Here is a 21,176-nt window from a genome sequence, read left to right as displayed (position 1 = left end):
GGCAAGGTCTGAATAATTGTTTTCTCTGGGCTAAAAATGAAATAATTTCTCTAGCAGATGAATGAAGAGTTGTTTGTCGCTTTTTCACCCTAATTATCTTGAGTTCATTGTAGATTTTTCTGGGACAAACCTTTCTTCTGTTTATCCAAGAGACATCACTGACTGAATAATCAATAAGCCTTTTCCTCCATCTATTCGGGCATAAGACTGAGATTATTGAGTGAAAGAAAAGGGGGGGTCGCTATCACAAATATTTTAGGACTATTGACAGTCTTTCTCTACTAAGGTACCTGAGGAAAAAAACAACGCTCAAAGGTCTACTGATACTCTCTTAATGACTAATACTTTTGATGATACAGGTTTATAAATATGCTTTGTTTACATTACAGAACAAATCACCCAAAACATGACTGAGACGTCAAAATTAAAATGGATATATTCTAAGACATGCATATTCACTCATCCCCTCTTTTTTCATTCTTAAATTACGTTCTTTCTCCTTTATTCTACCACAGTCTTTATTCCTCTTGTCTTTTTAATTGATTTGGTTAATCTCTTAAATGGATGCAAAACATTAAAAGCAAGGGATTTATAAACAAAATTGGACAAAATAATCCAAATAGCACACTTGAGCATTTCAAGCAGAACTCTGAATTTGTGATTCTTTTCTAAAACATATATATCTTATAAATTGTTACACTTAAAAATTCTAAATCTGCTCTTACTCCTGAATCCATCCTTACATTATAATGGCAGTAGTGCAACTAAAATGTAGAAGAAATTAAATAGAAAATGATTTGGTTTTCAGACAGCATTGAGAAAATCTTTTAAGCAGCTATCATTTTTCCTATCACTTCAGTCATTGCAGCTTTTTTTAAAAAAAGGTATTATTTAACGTAATACTGGCATTTTATTCCGTGAAAAAATATTCATGTTTTGCACATTTTCAGTATAAAAGTGTCTTACATACAAAGCTACTGAAAATCAGATGGAAGTAGAAACATTACTGACTGCTTGACAAGCTGCTCTTTCAGCTCGATACAGAAGTGGATACACTTGTGTTTATGATGTGTGGCCCTTGCTAACTTCTGTCTTCGTTGGGAGAGCTCCAATTCCCTCATTTTCCTGGCCCCTGTGACGGCCAGTGTAATATTCCTTTAACAGGCTTCTGCTGCAGTCGCCGGAACTTCGTATCACACAGGCCCTGACTGTGGCCCCCCACGTGCCCTTTCTCAGCACGTAGGCTCGATGTTCCAAACTCACCTGGCACTACATTTATACTGCTTTGGTGTTATTCCCTTCTGGTCACTGTGCTGTGCTTTTCCCTGAGAGAATGGGCACAGCCTTTTCCTTAATTCTGTGTCACAATGCTATGTTATTTTTCTGTATTATTTTAGCAAAGAATTCAATGTTGGATTCGTGCCACTGGCAACCCTGACCTTACTGGTGATTGAACACGCTGAAGACAATTTCAAAATCTATGAAATTATGCAGTATTTCAGTATTTCTATGAGCAGTAGAACACATTACTTTTATTTGCTAGAATGGATAGTGCAAAAGTGACTTCACATTTTGCATTGATTGATTTAAAAACACACGCCCTCTGCAAATAATAACTAAATAGTCATATGGAGTTCATTTAGTTACTGTGGAAAGAGGTGTAAAGCGGGCAGAATGGATGTAAAAGTGTTAGGCAAGTGTTCATAATGCTATGGCAAAATTCTAGGCATATTAATCTTCTACATACCTTGTTCTTAGACAATATATGATTTTTTTCATTTCAGAGAGAACTTTATCTTGCCGAAATAATTTTATAGGGTGCTAAAATTATCCTAACAGAAATGATTGTCAGAATGCATTGGACTAATGTTGATGGTTATTAGTGTTTATTGTTAATGATAAAAGAGAAGTTAATATAGAAACTTAGAAGAGCAGGAGAAATTCGAGGAAATTCAGCTTGGTTCTGAATTAAGCTAGGACTGGATATGTTCTTGGCTGGAACTAGGGAAGGCCTTGCAGTGTGACTTTCTTGGCCTCTGCCTGGCTCAGTCTGCTGTTGAGGAGCATGGCCCAAAGGGAAGGGGAAAATCAGGGAGAAAACTGTCCATGGCTCTTCCTTCCTTAAACCGCTTCAGCCTGCGTGCCCTTTCTGCTTGTCAGCTATCGTATGGGAGAGAAATGGTGCTGATCCCACGTGAGTTAGAGCCTGAAATCACATTTTAAATCAATAATCTACAGGAAATTGCATGCTCTTTAAAATCCAACCGAGAAATAGATAGCAATACTTTTGATCAACATTACTAAATTGTGTCCATTTTACATTTGTGTGCACACACACACGCACACCTGAATATGTGCCTTGAACCGTTTGTGACCCCTTTGAAAATGTGTAATAACAGGATCATGGTGAAACGAGTTGCTTAAACAGACAAACAGTAACATACGAGAACGTATATAGTGTACACCTATGGTATAACTGCTCACACAGATATGGGAACATGAATTAAACATGTACATAAAGAAATAGTAACTCTAGGGAGAGTATATGTGACACTTACAGTATTTGTTTAGCTATGGAAACGTCTATATTTAAATTGGCAGAAATTGCGCTGAAATTTCCCAAACAAGTAACCTAGTCAAGAGCAATAATCCAAAAGCAAGTAGGAGGACTGTAAAATAGCACGATTGTTTAGTTAACATAGCTTTTAGTATAAATACAGTTTCAAGTCAGTGTGACTTTAATGCTGACCCTCCCAGTATATTAAAAAAAAAAAATTAACGCTTGAAACTAACAGCATGTTAGCAGCTAATTCGTGCATTATTTCAGTATCATTCATAAATTACTTTTGAATCCTTTGACTTAAGAAAAAGAAAATCCAACAAATCCTACTTTTGGTCAAAGCATAAGACCATAATTAACTCGGCATGTGCTTTTGAATTAAGAACACAGTGTTCTGAGCTTTCTTAAAAGCTTTTAAAAATGTTGGGGGAATACTTTCATAGAGCCTTATTGACTGAGCAGAGTTTTAAGATTTGTCACATATGAAGTGATGTTAATTAAATATTGTTATTCCTTTCTGTCAATCAAGTAATGTTAAGCTTTTTTTTTGTTCCTTGAACAAAAAAAGGAAGTGAAACAGGTGAAAATATATAAAACAGCTGTGAGGAAGACAGGAGGAATAACATAGTAGGAATTTAATTAGTCAGAATTTATGGGGGATGCAGGAGGTTTAGGTGCTAATTCCAAAGCATTGCATTTTTTGTAGTCCTAATACCATTTGAATATTTTTTGACTTTTTGGCAATATTTCATTTAACTCATGAATGTAGAAAATAAATGTAGTGGCAGAAGGCCAGTTTTTGACACTTGTGTATGGTTTATTTAAAGTCATATTTGCAAACTGATGTTTAATGTGGCTGTCACTGAAACCTTCCTTTTATTAAACCAAATGCTGCCTCAGCTCTTTTGGATGCTGTGGGCATATTTTTAAGACAAAATGAGTTATTGTTTGTATTAGGTATTCAAGTATCGCTGATAATGTCTCCCCAAACCATTAATTTTAAAATGATGCATGTTTATATCTTTTTATTTCTGTTAATGAACATAAGCTTGTGGGTGTGTCACATGTGCAAGGACATCTTCAAGACAAGGTTTGCTAGAACTTTCCTCCTTGGAAGAAATGAAAATGGGAGTATAATTACATGACTTGAAATGCTGATGCTTAAAATCCACCACCAAACGTTGTATGTGTCTATTACAATTGACAGTTCCAAAGACAAAACCAAGAAGCAGGTATGGACCTATATATAATAATAGCCAAGCTATATCGTTTCATCAGTGTATTAAGCTTGGACAGTATATTATTGCTGTGAGGTTCTGTTAATACTGTTGGTATTGAAACCTTTGAAGGCGTGAAAAGCATCCAGGAAGAAATGTGGAGATTGTTTTACAGTTTCTTCTTGTTTTCTGCTTAATGGGGAAGAAACTTCTGTGTGAACAGAATTAAATTCATGTGGGGAATTCTGCTTCTAAATCTTCCGTTTCCAGGCTCTTCATGTTTTATTGTGGGTCTTTGGAAACAGCATGGCCAACAATGACCTAGAGTCACGAGAGGCTGCTTGAAAAGTTTCAGTGCTCTTGAAATCATGTAGGTACTGTGGTAAGTTTTCATGGAATGGATCTCTTCTGTAACTTCACTTTGGAAAATTCAGAAGTCTGTAGTAAAATGATGTCTGTACTTAGTTTTTTCACCTCATCCTAAATAACTGAGGAAATACAGGAGCTTTGATGAAGTAGAATGTTTTTGGTTTATGATGCTCTTTGTTTAATTAAATACCAGTTATTTAACCCCCCCCCAAATATAAATTCCCCCCATTTTAATACCACATGATTTAAAGCAGCTTAATTTGCATTGGAAAAGTCATGTTTTATATACCCAATATGTTTTTTATCATTCAGTTTTGGGTGGGGGTTTTTTGGGTTTGGTTTTTTTTTTTTTTTTTTTTTTTTTAGTATAGTATTTAGGTTTTCTTTTACAATTTCTCCTTCCTTGAAGATATTAAAAACTTGACTGAACAAGTACCTGAGAAGCCTGAGCTGCTGTAAGCTGGAGGCAGGAGGGGTCCTTGCCAACCTACATGATTCTGTAGGGCTTCACAACCTTGACCAAACCTCATGGACTGGACTGTTGAGCATAAAAGAACAAATGTCTGTAGGTTGAATTATAGGACCACACTTTTAAAGTGAAGAGCTCTGATGGACTGAGTAGAAAAGGACACATAGTATATACTGAGCACTTACATTTTACTTTGAATGAGGAAATAAAACATTTTGGTTATAATCAGCTTTTTATTTATAGTGAACTTTACTTTCTGGATCTTGTCCACTCAGATACAATTATGAAGTATATATATTCTAGTTTCCTTATTAAAGAAAAAAAACCCCAAAATATTACTATCCGTGAACATTTTTAAGGGCTCTGAATTTTGGAACTAGGATTTTTGCATGTTCCCTTTGGATTGGGAAATGATAACAGTGTTAAGTGCAGCATCTCTAGCACTTCAGATAATCTGGGAGAGCAGAAAGTTGCTCAAACCTGAAGCAGTTTTGTTTAATAGTATGAGATATTACCATTAACAGTTAAATTAATTGATTCTTCCTGCATTAGTTATTAGTTTTGATATTGACTGGTAAGTAATGTATTATGAATCTTTGAAAAAGTCTGTTGTACTTTGATCTGCAAATATTTTATTAACAGAGGCTATAAACCACAATGAGTGGCTCAGTTGTGGGTGGTTTCTTCATGCTTATTTTGATGATATAGCATTATCTTGGGATGACATACTGTAGTGAGTGAGGATAAATATGTGTTGCCAAGGTCTAAACAGCAGCAATATGGAAGTAATTCAGCAGTCAGTTTCACTCAAAGTTTGAAATCTGTGCTGTATTAGAGGTATGCATAGAAGCTGTGTTAATTGCTAGCTTGTTTTCCATATGGTTCTGTTTTAATGGAGCACATTTGTTGCAGATGGTTGGAAAGTGGGTTGGACAGTGTCTAAACTGGCTATGACTAATTCATACAGTGATTATACTAGACTTTAATGTTTAACAGTCATCTTTGTAAACTTCTTTCATTCACAGTTCCCTTGCAATTGAAATGTGGTCCAAGATAACTGAAAAGTATTCTTCTTTATTTAAACTTGGCCTTAGAGAAGAGAAAGAGCATGGGGTGTGTGTCATCTTTTCCCTGATTCAAACTCAAAACCACACCCAAATTGTTTTCTTCAAATGGGTTATCTCCATCATTATTATGGTTAGCTGAGCATATTTAGTTGAGGTAACGGACTCTAAGAAGAGCCACTTGAAGAACTGAAGTGACCTTACCAAATGCCAGAACTGGCTTTCTTCACACCACAATGCTTTCACCTCTTCGTTGGTTGGTAACCGACTATAGCTGTTTCTTGTTTGCAAGTTTTAATATTGCTAGCTTTGACTTGAGGACACTAAATACTTGCATTATGTTGAGGTGAAACTGAAGATACAATTGCAGCAACATGTTGTAGATCAATTTAGTGATGTCACGCATGACAAGAATCTTTCATCTATTAGCCTGATGTTTTAACAGATCATCTATGAATTCATCCTAAATCCATAGAGGAAATTAAAATATAGAAGATTGTCCAGCACAGATGTAGTTGATTCTTATAACAGTTTATTTGGGTTTCTTGTGACAAATCTTGTACGACTGACTTTCCTTTGCTGAGGACTGCAGTGAATGTCATAGTCCAGTTGATCGTTCTTAGTAAAGAAAAAAAGAGCGCTACGGTTCAGTGGGTTTCTCTGCCATTTTTACTGTTGTTTTCTCACATTGTCACTAAAATATTCTCTTTGTTATCTGAATGGGACATCTGCTGACTGGCCTAGCTCTCTTTACCTGATTGTGTGAAAAGTCTTGGTTAAATCTGTTAGGCCTTGGAGGCCCAGTAACCTGCTAAGTGCTATAGAGCCTGAAAGACATTATGTCCTTGGACTAACTTGTCTCTTCTACTTACAGCTGTATGTGATAGATAAACCAAACTTACATATAAAAGACTGGGGTAAATGTAATTTTAATACACTTGTGGACATGTTAATGAGTAGCTGCATTTTTCTTACCCTAAAGCATATTAAAATCCGTATGGAATAAGGTGTATTCTATAGTAGGGCAGAAAAATAAACCAGGCCAACTTGAAAAGAAAGCCTTTTTTTTCTGGCTCTATCACAAACCTGCTCAACTGAAATTGATAATTTGTTTGAAGTGGTAGGAAATCCACTTACTATGGCTAACAACACAGAATAACGCAGACCATTTGGCAGTTAGCACTAAGATGTCTAAACTACAGCTTTGATGCAATAATACTATAACTTGAAGATTTACCAAATTTATAATTTTTTCCAAATCTGTCCCCTGCTCTGAACCACTGTTTGGCATGGCCATTTGTCTGCGCTAGCTGAAGTTTGGTTTGAAACACGTTTCCATTTGATTGGTGTTTTTAGATTTTGATAGCTGCTAGTTCCTCTCTACAGAAGTAACCTTTTAAAATGTCAGTTTTAATGTACAAATTTTATGAGAATAAAAAGACTTTTAAAATACTAATTTTAGACTCTGCTGAGCTTGTAGGCAGCTGCTGTTGTCTCAGGCTGAGTCTTGGAAAATTAAGTCAGTACTCACTATAATAAAATGTGTACTCTGGACTTCATGTGGAGAAAAAAAATAGTTTCCTTTTAAATTCTTCTTCTGTAACTGTTGCACAATTGCCAAAGTAATCTTCTGTCCTTTTACTTGTTGGTATTTACCCTCCTTCCTTCCTTCCTTCTTTCCATCTGTCCTCCTGTCTGTCTGTGTCTAACATACTCTGGATTTCCTGCAAGAGAGAATTCCTCTCCTCTTAGGCAAGAGTCCTCCCTGAGCGGAGTAATGACAGGTACATGAGATTTCATCTTGTGCTCTGTAATAGAAAAACCTTACAAATTGGGTGTAGAGTTTATCAACTATTTCATGTAAAACATGGTTTAAAGAGTTTTTCCCTCTGCAAGTGACACTATTAAATTGCTGCTAAAAGATCTGATAATTTTCTGTAATCTTAATTGCTGCAGCTTTTCCTGTAATTTGTCATATTGTCTAGGTTGCTGTGTCATATACTCCATTACAGAGGTGACACTGAAATTTAAAAGAAATGGAAGCTCAAGCTTTTTCCCCCCCTCTTCTAATGTCCCTTGTTCTAAATGAGCAAAGCAGCACTTGTTTTGGCTTCAGGGAGCTGTATGTTCAAACTCACAGCTGGAGGTATGGTGCTGCAGTGATGGTCACCAGTGATGGGAAGGGAGAATTTAATGAATTAAAAAAACCCAACAACAACACAGCCACATAAAAAACCTTCGAGATTAAAGACAAGCGCTTCATTCTTTTCTCTCTTAAAGCTCCTGTATAAATTGTGCACACAGATGAAAGAATTACAGAAGGGAATTTGTTCAGGTTTTAAATATCAACAAGATACATTTGGTTGTGATATTGCTTCATATGGAAGTAGTGAGATTTTCTTTATCATCTTCCGGTTACGTTTCCTAAAATTGTGTCTTTTTGGTCGTGTTTCTTTTCAAAGAAGTAGCAAACTTCTTTTCAAAGTAGCAGAGCTAAGCCTTTTCATTTAATTGTAGTAAAATGTTGCCCTAAAGTGGAATAAAAAAATTATTTTTTTTACTAGTTCATATAGAAAAACATATAAATGTAATAATATTTTAACTATAGTTTGTATAGATCTCTCCCATTTAAACGCCATGCAAATCTTTCATACTCCAGGGCAAACAACTGTGAGACTATAATGTGCAGTGTAGCAAGGATGCACCATAAATTTGATAATCATACTTGTGAGTTCTTCATATTTCATACAAAGAATAGGGGAGAATAAAAATAGAGGGAAAAGAGCACACAATAGAATTATGAATATCAGTGTGTAAAAGAAATAAGAAAATATTACCTTCATCTTCTGCACTTGCCTATGCTAAAGCCGTTATGCTGAAGGCCGATTGGATGCTGTGGGTTATAGTGGAATGTGGGAATATTATGGAATCAGAATTCCTTTCATATGTATTCCATTATTTTTGAAGTCCTATTATTCCACCACGTGTTCTGGCTGATGAAATAAGAAGAGGACCCTTTTAATGGGGGCAAGAGGAGACTTTACTGCTCAGCTTGTACATGTTATCCAGCTGGACTGATAGGCCACTGTTTAGAGAAACATGGGTGGGAGGCTATTTTAAAAGAAAATGAAAAAACCATTTGTTTAACTGCATGGCAACACAAATATTTTACCAAGTGAGGGCTGACTGTGCATTTCATTATGACAAAAGGTGCGGGCTTGAGGGGGAAAAAAAGAAAGCAAAACACTCTCTAGGATTTAAGATAATCACTCTATATGTGATTATCTTAAACCTCTCTATAAATTTATGTATTTAAGTCCTTCATTTCTCACATCCCTTTTCTAATCTGAAGTAGTCTGTTGGAAGGAAGTGCTTGCCAATGTTTCCTATCAAAGGCAGATGCCAGGCAGAAGTTCCCAGGGTTTTGTAGGGAGTCCCTAAGATCTCCCAAGCTGTTGCTGTTCTGATTCTCCTCCCTATTAGTTCTGCTACCATCTCTCTTGCTGGGGCATCTGTTCCCTGCGGTCGCTCACCTGCAGCACTGGCTCCGTCCTGCACCCTGTGGTGTCCTCTTTCAGGTACCAGAGCAGAGAAATGGCTAAATATTTTCCTCTGCTCTAACTGGTGGGCTTTGAAGAAAAGGTTGTGAACACGACCTAATGATTTTGCTTAAACGTAACTGTACATGTAGGTATATGTATGCATACATGTGTTTGTATATGTCCATAAATATATAAAAGATTATATAAATATGAAAAGTCAGAAAAACTGTTTTCAAACCCATTTGTGATAATCATATTTTTCACAAATGTTGAGGAAATCCCCCCCCCCCCCCCCCCCAACCTCTATGTTAATTTGTTCTAGTTTGTTTTGTTTTTAAGTGATACCTGTTTCAGACTGCTTAGACATTCAGTTTCCCTCCTTTTATCAGCAGATCTCAAAGCAGTTTAGAAAGGTGATTTATGAAGCTTTTGTTTCTCCTGTTTTACACTTGGGTAAACCAAGGCATAAAAAGGCAATTAGCATGCCAGGTACTGAGTCAAAAAAATGCCGTACTCTTCTGTGTGCCCCCTTCGTTAGGCAATACTGATTGGGAAATTTTGACTAGTGGAAAAATGGTAAGTTAAATGCTGAATGATGCCTAGTGAATTATTTTTTGAGGAGGTACTGAAGTTCACCACACGGCTATCTTTTATCACACATCATGTAATTATATACGCATGATACATTTCTGTGTATGAGCTATTTCATGTTGGGTTCAACAGCAAACTGAAATCCCTTAACAGTTATGTTTGGCCCGGTTTCTCTTAAAACCCAGTCTCTGTTTCTGAAGTGAGATGCAAGCCAAATTTACATGTGGATAATTTTCTTTTCACTTAATTGTGGTGAAGTTTTCACAAAATTTGTGCAGGTTACTTCTGCATGCCAGAATGCTAAAATATTTTTTTTTAAATGCTCATTGAGTATATTATCTGCACTTAAAAGTATATAGGTAGTTTTTCTGTTACGTATAATATGAAATATTTTATCAGCTTAATTTCTGACACTCACTATAAAATCAGTGATGAATTGCATAGATCAGTATTCTCTTACAGAAGACCGTTTGGAATATAATAGCCCTATCATTCACTGAAATCAAGTGATAACAGTCAGAAGAGTGGAGTTGACTGCTTGTGTGGGTTTTGTTCCATCATTTATCTAGTTTGTCTTCAGGACTAATAAAATTAGCAGTTATGAAAATATGAAGACTACAATTGCGAAAAGAGTTTAAGATGTTAAGTCAAAAGTTCAATAGTATGTTCACAGGGGCAACAGTTCCAAAATCAAATAAGAAATTTGTGAGGGATTTTGTCGTACTGTTTTGTACATTATATGACAAAATGGAAATGAAGTTTGGGAATGAGATGGGATATCAAGGTTTGCAAGAAGAGTTAAATAGTAGTAAGAATTTCTAGTGGTGTATGTGGTAAACTGATAATGACTTGAATTCAAATATGTAAATTGCTTGGTCCTGTAGTTCTTAGGGCTGAAAAAGAGCTGCTTTGTATGGCCCAAATGCAGTCTTTTGGAAACCGAAATTGCAGACAGCTCTGCTTTCTCTCATCTGACAAACGTGCATACAGTGATACCAGTATGGACTGACCAGGTGGAATAGGATGCGGAGAACCTGTAGAGAAGGATACATGGAAAAAACTGAGATATACTATTATGCGTGAAATCTTAATGGCTTGTTGACTTTTTAACCCAGCAATACATTTTATTCCTCTATGCATCAGTGCAGAGCTGATTAAGACTTTTGCTTGGGTGTGTGAAAGTGATGTTCAAAGAAATGAGACAGTAGATTGTCTTTTCTGCTCTGTGCTGGCCACCAGAGTTTCCGGGATCAATGTGACAGAGCACTATAGTTACTCAGCGACGTTCTTTAATGGGACCAGTTGAACTCATAACGTATCAAAGTCCAACTAGCGTCTTATTCTGCACCAAGCCAGCATGATTACTGAGTGTTTGACTACTTTACGAGTGTTTCCACTGTGCCGTGCCATGACACTAGCTGCTGCTGTGCCAGCCTGACTCTTGTCAGCCTCCTACATTGAAGTCTTAGATTACTGGATTACTGTTGTTCTTTTACATATATTTCTATGTACTACATGGATATCCAGAAAAAAACATAGGACAGAAAGTTCTGTATTCATGTAGGCACTGATTGTTCTAATGCTGGCTGTACACAGACTATACCTGGACAGCTCTCTAGCTGGTAAATGTGAAATGATGCAGATAATTTGCTATCTAAGCAGCTCTGATCTTAAAGCATGAATTCACATTCTGTGTAGGCTACTAATGCAGATTTTATTACTTGTTCACTAAAAGAACATGGGCATATTTAATATATTTTAGGAAACAAATAGAACTTTTGGGTCTATTTGCATTGTGCATATCAATGCAGTAGCCATCGCAAAATACTTTTAAAATACACTGTTAGGATGAATTCTACAAATCGTAGGATGTGCACAGCCACAAATGGAAATAATGGGAATTTTCTGACTGAGTTTTAAAGGATAGAGCCACCTATCATTTTGCACAAAGTCTGTTTTTTATTAGATGTTAGTGTATTTTTTTATAAATAAATTTAGCAGTGTGTTTTCTGTCTCACAGAGGTGGTTTTATTCAGGAAAAAATAACAACTGAGAGGCAGCCAAGGAACACTAGAGGATGATACATGTGTCTGTGAAAACAGGTTCTCATATCTTAAGATGTGATTGTTTTGGCAGAACAGAAGTTAGGTTTAAACAAATAAATAAATGGTGGTACTGGCTGATGGCAGCAATACCTTGAAGTTGTAGAAGACTGTTGTGAAGTTCAGCATATTTTTAACTAGATAGAGTACTACTACATAGTTAATTTTATTAACATTTTGTTTATCAGAATTTATTTACCACCTTTTAAGCAGCTCAGGTGTTTAAGTAAATTGAAATTACTATCTTCGCAAGTAAGTTTATTTTCCCTTTTTATATCATTTCAGTGACTTACATGCACTTGTGTTAATATTTTCAAGGGCAAGCGGTCAATTTTTTTTTTTTTTTTTTTAGAATTTGGGCTATTGTGAGGGAGTGTAGTGACAACAGTGTGGCAGAATCTGGCCTGTAATGTGTAAAATAGAGACAAGCAATACATAGCGTTGACACGTGGGTCTGAGAATTCCTGGAGAGGAATTGAATTGTTCTTTCCATTGACTAGTGGTTTTGGGGGCATTGGGATTTGGAATCACACAGTACCTTATCTCCGGACTAATGAACTTTTAAGTAAAACATAATGCAATAAGGGATTTAAAAAATGACTGAAAATCCCCTTTGCAGTCGTGTTTGTCAAGTACTGGTGAATTAAGGATCACTTGGAGGGTGGGAGACTTCTGTAAATGAACAGACATCGAGGCCAGCACAAGCTTCTCAACGTCTCGTCCAACTTCCTACTACTGTGACCTAGGAAGAACTCTGTCATGCTCTGCTGGTATGTTTGGAGGAGGCTGGTTCGGGATCTTTATGGCAAAGATGTCAGGTTACAGATGAAGCCTTTTTTCTTAACTGTTTGTAAGAAACAGGTCAAGTGAGGTTAATCTTGACTGCCCAGCTAATTATTCTGGACTTCTCAGGTAGGTGTTCTTTGCGGTGCTGAACAGCAGTCTCTGCCGCTGTTGTTTGAACCCAGCGTTGGCACTGTCAGCAAGGTTTTGCTTCTTTGTTGGTATCTTGTTGTGTCTCTCTAGGTACCATGTGCCGTTTCATCTTGCCTGAGATGTGGAATTTGTGACTGCAAAGGATTGGGCCTGTGTACACTTTAGGTGGTGCAGAAGACTTAAAGAATATTTGGGCAGCTACAGTTTCAAAAAAGGAAGTCACGATACATTTTGTCACTGGGAGATTAGAGTTCTTTTCTTCTGAAATTTTGTGTGCAGTGAGTAAGTGTGCTAACACTCAAGTATTCAAAAAACCAGAGCTTTCAGTACCGTGAGGTTTAAGAAAATGTTTTCTATTTGGTTTGAGACTTTGAAGTCACATTATTAGACTTTCTCCTGTAGCATATTTTAAGAAAATATCCCAAGACTTGTGCAAAAAATGTTGAGATTTGGCAGATCTAGCTTAATTTTGTGTGTTTAGTGAACTTGTTGCAATGAATGGTAAACTGGGAAAGGACAAATATATACCTTTATCTGGAGTCTTTTGTTGCCTTTCTGTGAACAAAGCACAGAAGCAGAATTTTTCACAGCAAGCTGGGGCTGGCTCTTTTGAGATTTACAGAAGTGTATCTGTAGCGTCTGTCTGAGAGGGTAAGAATTTTCCATTCCGTGCTTTTCTCTGTGCCTGGTCCAAGTATCACCTGGCCCGTGTTGGTTTCAGAAGTTTTTCTCTTTCCTTATGGTGTCTGAATGGGCATAGACTTCTTTCCAGTTAACATACAACAATCTCTTGTGCTGACTACTGAACTCTGATCTTTGGCTGGATGCACGCTTGTTTCTTTAAGCACATGTGGTGCAGAGTAGGCCTGGAGTTGGGTAATTCATAAGAGCTGACTATTATTATTACTACTACTTGAAAGGGTCTGTATTATTTTGCACAGCAGTGTGGTCACCTGGCAGCAGGTCATTAGCATTTTAGGTTTCTTTCCTTCACAACAATGCACAACATGCTAATTAGAGGGTTTTGAAAGCTAAGCAACCTGTTTTAAAATCAGACATTTTAATTTGCAGCTTTAATGGCTGTATTATAATAACTGGCTTGGCTCGGGGGAGAGGGGGAGAGAAGCACTTCTCATGTTCCAGTAGCAAGGCCCAATATAACAGAGGCTGACAAAATTAAAAACCTTATAATGTGACCTTTGCCTGGGATAAAAGGCTGTTTCATAACAATTTCCTTTTGTTCTTTGTTTAAGCCATTACTCCAAAAGGAGCCTCCGATTAATCTAAGTAAATGCATCATTACAGTCCTAATCCATGTCCTTCTGTCAGTGTCTGTTTTAATTAAATAAGAAACACTAGCAGAAAGATATCACGCACAAAGCTGTGATTGGAGAAAGAGGGTTGTTTGATCAGGGTGAGATTAAAAAAGGCTTTACTGTTTTGTCCTTTTGCTCTAGATGCCACAATGTAGGTTAAAGGAAGAAAACTTGCCTAATAGTTTAGCACATTGCTCTCCATTACAGTATTAAAATAACCAGATTTACCAATGAAACTGTCCCAGACATCCAATTAATTATATCCAGAACATTCACAGACAAATGGTATGGCAACTTGGTTTGAGTACTTTGACACATTAATGTGTTTGTGACTGTTTACGCAGTTGGCCAGAAATTGTATTCAAGTTTTTTATATTTAATAAAGCATTGAGTAAAATTATTGATTGATTTAGGTAATTTCTTTCTCTTAGTACTTGTGGCTCACAAATTGTAAACATGATTTATTGCAAGCCTCTGATTTTTTAAAAAAATATTTTTATTTCTCACAAAATCAGGATAATTATTTTAAAGCGATGAAGAATCCATTTAATGAATGTTATAATATCTAGCTAGTTAATATTGCTAAAGCAATACATATGTAAGAGACTCTTCCTCAAGGTAGTGTTTCAGGATCCCTGTGGTGAGGGTTTTCTCCCATATCCAGGCCATTATTTGATGTAATGAAAAGAGAAAGTGTGTAACACAGAGATTGTTAATTAATTTAGCCTAACAAGATGAAGATAAATGAAGCAAAGCATGGATTGAATGAAGCAAGAGGTCTTATTTACAATTTAATACTTCTTTATATTAGGCATTTTTCAATTTACAAAAGAAAAGATCCTGAGTTTAAAGAAAATGTGTTCTGTGAGTACATGCGAGACAATTTTACATTATGTGAGCAGTTCTAAGGACTGCTGAAAATACCTTTTGGGTTAACCTTTAACTTTAAGTTTTCATCCCTTTTTTTTTTTTTTTTTTTTTTCCTTTTCACATTTGTTTTCCTCATTTCAATTTACAATATGTTGATAAGAATAAGAAAAAATTAAAATCTAAACTTTTCCCCATTGAAATAAATAACAGAGTACTAATGGTACTCCTGCAAGCCCAAATTCTGTTGTTTCTGATTGTTTATAATCACCTAGACTCGTAGCCTATTTTTGAGCAATTTCTATGTAGAAAGGTGCATTAAGAGTGGTAAATATAAAAAATAGAGTAAGACATGATTTTGATTTCTGTTCCAAAGTGTAAATCTGTTATTGCTTATACGTTTTCAACTATTCTGTTGCAGTGAAATTTAGGCTAGGAATCCAGAATGATGTTATTCAAAAATGATTTTATGTAATAGAACTAAGATTTTTGATTTGGGGGAATGTTGTGTTTTGTTTTGTTTCCCCTCAAGGTTATGTTTATATTAAACTTTTGTGAAAAGCTGTAGATTTTAATTTCTTATAAATTAAAAAACCACCAAAGTTAAAAGACATTCCAGAGATTTTAGATATCTCTTCCTCCCAGTCCCAATTTTAAATAAAGAATATCCAAATATAAGTTACAATTTACATCAGTTGAGTCACTACCTCTCAAGGTATGTTTTTCAGTTTCTCAACTACAAAGTTTAGGGTATAATTCTACAGAAGAGGTGAAGACAAAATAAGGTCTGTCATTTTTAACATCTAATCAACTAACCAGAAAGAAGTCCTGTGTTGTGCCTGACTTAGGCATACCTTTATCAGTTTGATTTAAACCCAGATTTCTAAATGATGACCAAATATATTAGGTTTTTGTTTTGTTTTTTAATAAAACATCTTCCTTTTTACAGATGAATTGAGTCTGTCTACTATTTGACCTTCTGTCATGATTTCTGTCTGCAAAGGGAAATGCCTTCCTTCCTTTTGCAGTAGCTAGACAGGACAGTGTTATCTAGTGTCACTACAAGCAGTGGTCTCTACAAATAGCATTATTATGGCCCCTATGTTTTTATCTTGGGGGTCATGAACAAATCCATGCAACTGCTTCTAAAGATTTCAATAAATAGGACTTTTTATTCAGACAATTGCCTTTTATATTACTTTTAAACAAAACTACTAGTCCATCAAGAGTTTCAAAAGGAAAACAATTCTACAGAGTGCTGGTATGGCAGCACAGACCAATCATTATGGCACCCATTCTCCAGTCCTTTATTTTTCAAGTCCACAACAATAGGTTGTTGATTCAATGGACAAGACCAGAACAATTAAGTTCTCTGTTTAGCAGCAGTGCAGCATTTTAATGCCCTCCTCTAATAATGGTCTCATTATTGTTATTCTAAGACTGGGCCTCAGGAGGAGGAATATTTGCTGGAGGTACGTCATTATTTTGCAAATTTCGATTAGCTCATCATGTTGTCTGTACTGTGAAAATCGTAGCTAATTAGGGCAGTCAGTTAGACTACCAGCTTTTGAGCTTATGAGTTAAAAGGTAGCACACTTGATAGGCCAATGATGTGAAAAAGGTGGTAAAAAGGGGGATTAGAGCTGTTGCCTTAGTAACTCTAACTTCCATCTGTGCGGGAACAATGGACCTGTGTTTCTCCTCCACCTTGGTGTAAAAATTGGTTTTGTTTCGAAAGGACGGGGCTTTTTATGACAATCTGGAATTCAGCCTAACAGGGTGTAGTTTTAGTTGTTAGGAGAGACCATTGGAGGATAGGAAAGATGAAAGGTCATGGCGAGCTCCAAGGACATGAAAGGTCATTGTCTCTTATAACAATAGTGGATTGTTTTGTCCCGTTATTTCCAGCCAACCACTCAGTCAGGTGATAAAAGAGATACCACCAGTTTAGTCAGGTGGAACAGGAGGGAAAGATAATGCACCTTCTAAAGAACAAAAGATAACTATAATTTGCCTTTATTAAACAAAGTTGCACTTATTTGTGACCATCCTCTGAAAAAGGTTGTTTACTGACTTGCTATTCCAGCCTGCTTTGTTCAGCACTGCCTCTGTAGGCCATCACATCTCTGGGAAGCAATCCAATGTGTTAGAAAATGTTGTTTAAGCTTTCTTCCCATGAAGAGGAGCCCCCAGGAGTACCACTGATGTGATACTTAACAATAAATTCAGTTGTTGTAGCTTTCTCACGTTATTGGTGTTCTTAAAAGGTTTTCCTTCAAACACACACAGAATAAAATTAACTATAAATATGAAATAAATTTGCTTCAACACTTTATAGCATTTTATCATAAATTCTACAGCGCATATTATAGAAAGTTTACAGCAAGCTGTATTAGGTGTTACAGAAGAGAGAGCAGTAGACAGAGAGCAGAGACCTACAGTTGTGTAAAAACATATTTGCTATAGGACTACTCTTACACAAAGGGAAACAGAGAAAGTCTCTTCTGTGCTCTGCAATAACTTTTGGAGACTGTCCCTTTGTCTAAGGATAAAACAAAAGTACAGCAGTATTATTTAATAAAACAGCTATAGCACAATTTACCAGGAAAGTGAATAGAACTGTCATCTCTTATATTTTTCCTAAAGCATCCAAACCCCCTAGTTAAAAAAAAAAAGAAAAAGAAAAAGAAGCCTTTCTTACAATTTCTTCATTTCTGCAGCATTATGCCTTGGTCATCTGTGCAACAAGTTTACTTTTTTCTTCCTCTTCCCTCTGTCCACAATCAAAGCACATCCCAGGGTACATCTAACATCCCCCAAACAAAGACTAGTTTCTTTAGGTCAGGATTTCCAGAATGCTTCACCCTTCTCTACTAGATCCCTAATCCCCTTTACTGGGTTTAAAATTTTTTTACTTGTTTCACAATAGAACTGCCAAAATTTATTGAATACTTATGAAACTGATAAAATGTATGTAATTAGCCACAATTACCTTTGAAAAATGAAATTACATTTAGTTGTTATGTATCCCCTCTTAAACTGTTCTGACCTTATTTGAACTCCCCTTTTTAGCTATTCTGGGCCCCTCTTATCTCATTTTTACTCCTGGCCACTCTTGCTCTTGCTTTCTGGCAACACAGATGGATGGCCTTGCGCTAACTGATAACTGTGGTAATTTCTCAGCACACTATTCAATAATAAAAGATGTTATTTTCAGAATTCAGCGGGCATGTGTCATATTTACATGTACGCCGAAGATGAGAGGTCGAGCAGTAGCTTCATGGGAGTGAGCTGCCTTATGAGCCACTGGACTTTACAGCTTTCAGTTTGTTGATGCATTGGTTTACTGGCTCTTAGGTTTAGTAAGTAGTCTGTGAGAGGAAGAAAGTCTTCTTTTAAGTATTTATAAGCTTTTAGGTTTTTTAAGATAACTAATTCTTATACTTTCTCTTTAGCTAGCTATTTAGTTGTCATGTATGTGCTGTCATATGTTTTGTTATTTTTGTATTAAAATGAACTGAACATTGCAGGCTGCTTAGTTCAAAATGGGAGACCTGCAAAGGGTTAACCAGCAGAGAAATACAAATGAACTATCAGGAAAGTTGATTATTAATCCAGCAAGAGAGAAAATATCCTTCCAGTTAGCAAGAATTAGTACCTGAAGAGCTGATAATATTGTTCAGGCTGTCGGTGTGGAATGGCAAAACCAGGTAAGCTAGACATCTTCTCACAGCAACAAAGTATTTTCTTTCTGTTTTTCGTTGTAAGGAGGGTTTAGTTTTAAAAAGAATCTTTGTTTGTTTACTTAAACTACCAGCATATGAAACAATGTCTGTTGATCCTTAGTTTCCTCACATGAATGAAAGAAATTTAAGTTGTGCTTTAACTTTGGTAAGAAGATATGTTTCTAAGCTACACAATGTATGTGACTGTGAAATATTGTAACAATTCTTTACTGGTTTCTGATTAAGTGTGAGAACTGATTACAAAACCTGATGAGTCCTTCGTAATTGCTAGCTAATATATTACGTAAGTCTGTCTTTAGTTGTGCTTAACCGTATTGTGGAGGTTTACAGAAACTTTTATGTCGCAGAGCTCTTTCATTCAGAGTTATTAGCCTTCAGTTTTCACACTGTGTGGATGATTTATTCAAGTTTGTTTTGATATTGTGAACGCATTTGTGTTCATTAAAAAACTTTTTCTGTGGTGTTTCAAAAATCTATGATCTGGGGTTAGAAGGAAATGGATGTTTGGTAAACACACCACTGTGTTTATACAGAGAAATGCAAACCAAACCATTAGATCAGTTGAATATAATCTTCTTATAATTTTTGTACTTTTCTAAAGACTCAAGGCTCTGTCTTGGGAAAACTTTTGAATTTGTCTATTTGTGCTGCTGATACTAATCAATAGGTAAGATAAACATTTATTTTTTTCAGTGTACTCACTTTAGTTTATTATGAGACGTGTAAAATCTTTAAAATAATGGTCTAATACTGTAGAAATTAGAAAGTCTGTATACAGTATTTAATGACTTTTCCTAAATTGTGTGCTGTTCCTTAAATTAATAGCATTTAAAAAAAAATCCTGATTTGCTTGTTGAATGGAATTCAATATTCATATGATGTTACTACAATATCTTTGTTGGTGGAAAATTTACTGTCTCCAGATTTTAACCTGTGTCTATGAAATAGCCTGAAAGCTACATGAAAGGGACAGTGGAGATACAAGAATGAAAGTAACCCAAATTTGAAGGCTGAGCCCCTGCAGAAATTTAGTTCTATGTGGTAACCTTTCATGAGCCATACAGAAAGGAAGAAACCTTTTGATTTGGAGAGTAGGATTAAGATATGGCCTATGGCAAAGGAGAAATAGAAAGAAAGGAAGAAGAGGCAGTGAGAAAAGTGAAACAGAGAGTGACGTTTGTCTGACAGGTTTAATTGTTTTGTGTGTGACTTTGGCCTACTCGAGCAGAGACAGCTGGTGGCCAATTTTTCTGAAGGGTGGCTCATCACATTAGAGTAAATTCAAGTCCTAGAATTTGCTGATGATGGAGCTATCAGGGCAACAAATGGTGGCATTTTGGAAGCTATGCTAAATATTCAGACATACAGAGAGGCAAATAACTTCTTGTGGCACATTTTATCTGAGTATTTTAAGGAGAATGGAGGGGACAACAAAAATAAGCTGCTTTGCCTGAATTTGAACAACAGCATCTAGGAAATTTATAAAGAGCAAGAAAACCAATGATGAAAAAATTATCACACAGAAAATGATACATGTAGAAAAAACAAGATCGTAATTAGTGGAGGAAAGTAAGAAACTGATTAGAGAAATCCAGATGTTTAAGGAAAAAATGAAAGTTAAATTAGATATGCTCTTCTAACTAGTATTGGAGAAGAATGCTTGCTTCAGAATGGGAAAGCTAAACTTAAAATTAGAAAAGAGCTGGCAACTTGAGTTTAGCTCAACTGCTTTCCTGCACGAGTGACTCTTTGGAATGCTCTGCTTGGAACATCATCAGGAACAACTAGTGTAGTGCTGTTGAGGGGGAAAAAAACCCCAAATGAAGCTCAGTGTATGCTTATTTGGAATCATTAACGTGATTGTATTACTTGTGTATGTACTAACCCACAAATTAGACAAATTGGTTGGATTTTGAAGTAGTATTTCAGGATTTATTGTATTTTTTATGTCTATGTAGTTGACATCTGAGCTCTAGCACTGTACTGGTTCAACTGACAGACTTTAATAACCACTTTAAAATTTATTGTAAGTATTAGCTTATTGGCAGAATCCTATATCTTCAAAATACCACCTGCAACTGAAGAGAAACATTCTTGAACCCCCAACTGTAAACCAGTGTAAATTAGCTGTTATTTAATTATTATAATTTATTTCTGATAAAAGTAATACTCTTTAATAAGAAATGGAAACAAAAGATATCAAGCAGAAACTGTCTTTTTGTGCCTATTCAAGTGACTCATTTAAAATACAATAATATCATAGTGTAGCCTGTGAAAAAAGTCCCCCTACAATTCAGCATGGCTCTACAGCCAACATGATCCTTGCTTTTGTGGCAGTTGTAGCTTCAGTTGTATATAAAAAAAAAAAAAAAAGGGGGGGGGGGGAAAAAAAAAAAA

The 21,176-nt window shown here is 35.9% G+C and overlaps 1 protein-coding gene across 7 annotated transcripts in view; it reads left to right on the top strand.

Moving 5' to 3' along the window:
* Positions 1–21,176, top strand: part of SOX6 (SRY-box 6) — a 322,621-nt gene that overhangs the window by 38,102 nt on the left and 263,343 nt on the right. For 2 of the 7 annotated variants that reach the window (XM_026850476.1, XM_026850471.1), the window contains exon 1: positions 18,312–18,743. The exons of the other annotated variants lie outside the window; for them this stretch is intronic. The gene's annotated coding sequence lies outside the window, so the exon portion shown is untranslated. Of the gene's footprint in view, positions 1–18,311; positions 18,744–21,176 lie in introns of those variants that run through there. 7 annotated transcript variants of the gene reach the window in all.

Source organism: Athene cunicularia, assembly GCF_003259725.1.
Source record: "Athene cunicularia isolate RWA chromosome 5 unlocalized genomic scaffold, athCun1 chr5_part2, whole genome shotgun sequence".
NCBI classification, from domain to species: Eukaryota; Metazoa; Chordata; class Aves; order Strigiformes; family Strigidae; genus Athene; species Athene cunicularia.
This window is presented reverse-complemented; position numbering and strand designations above follow the sequence as displayed.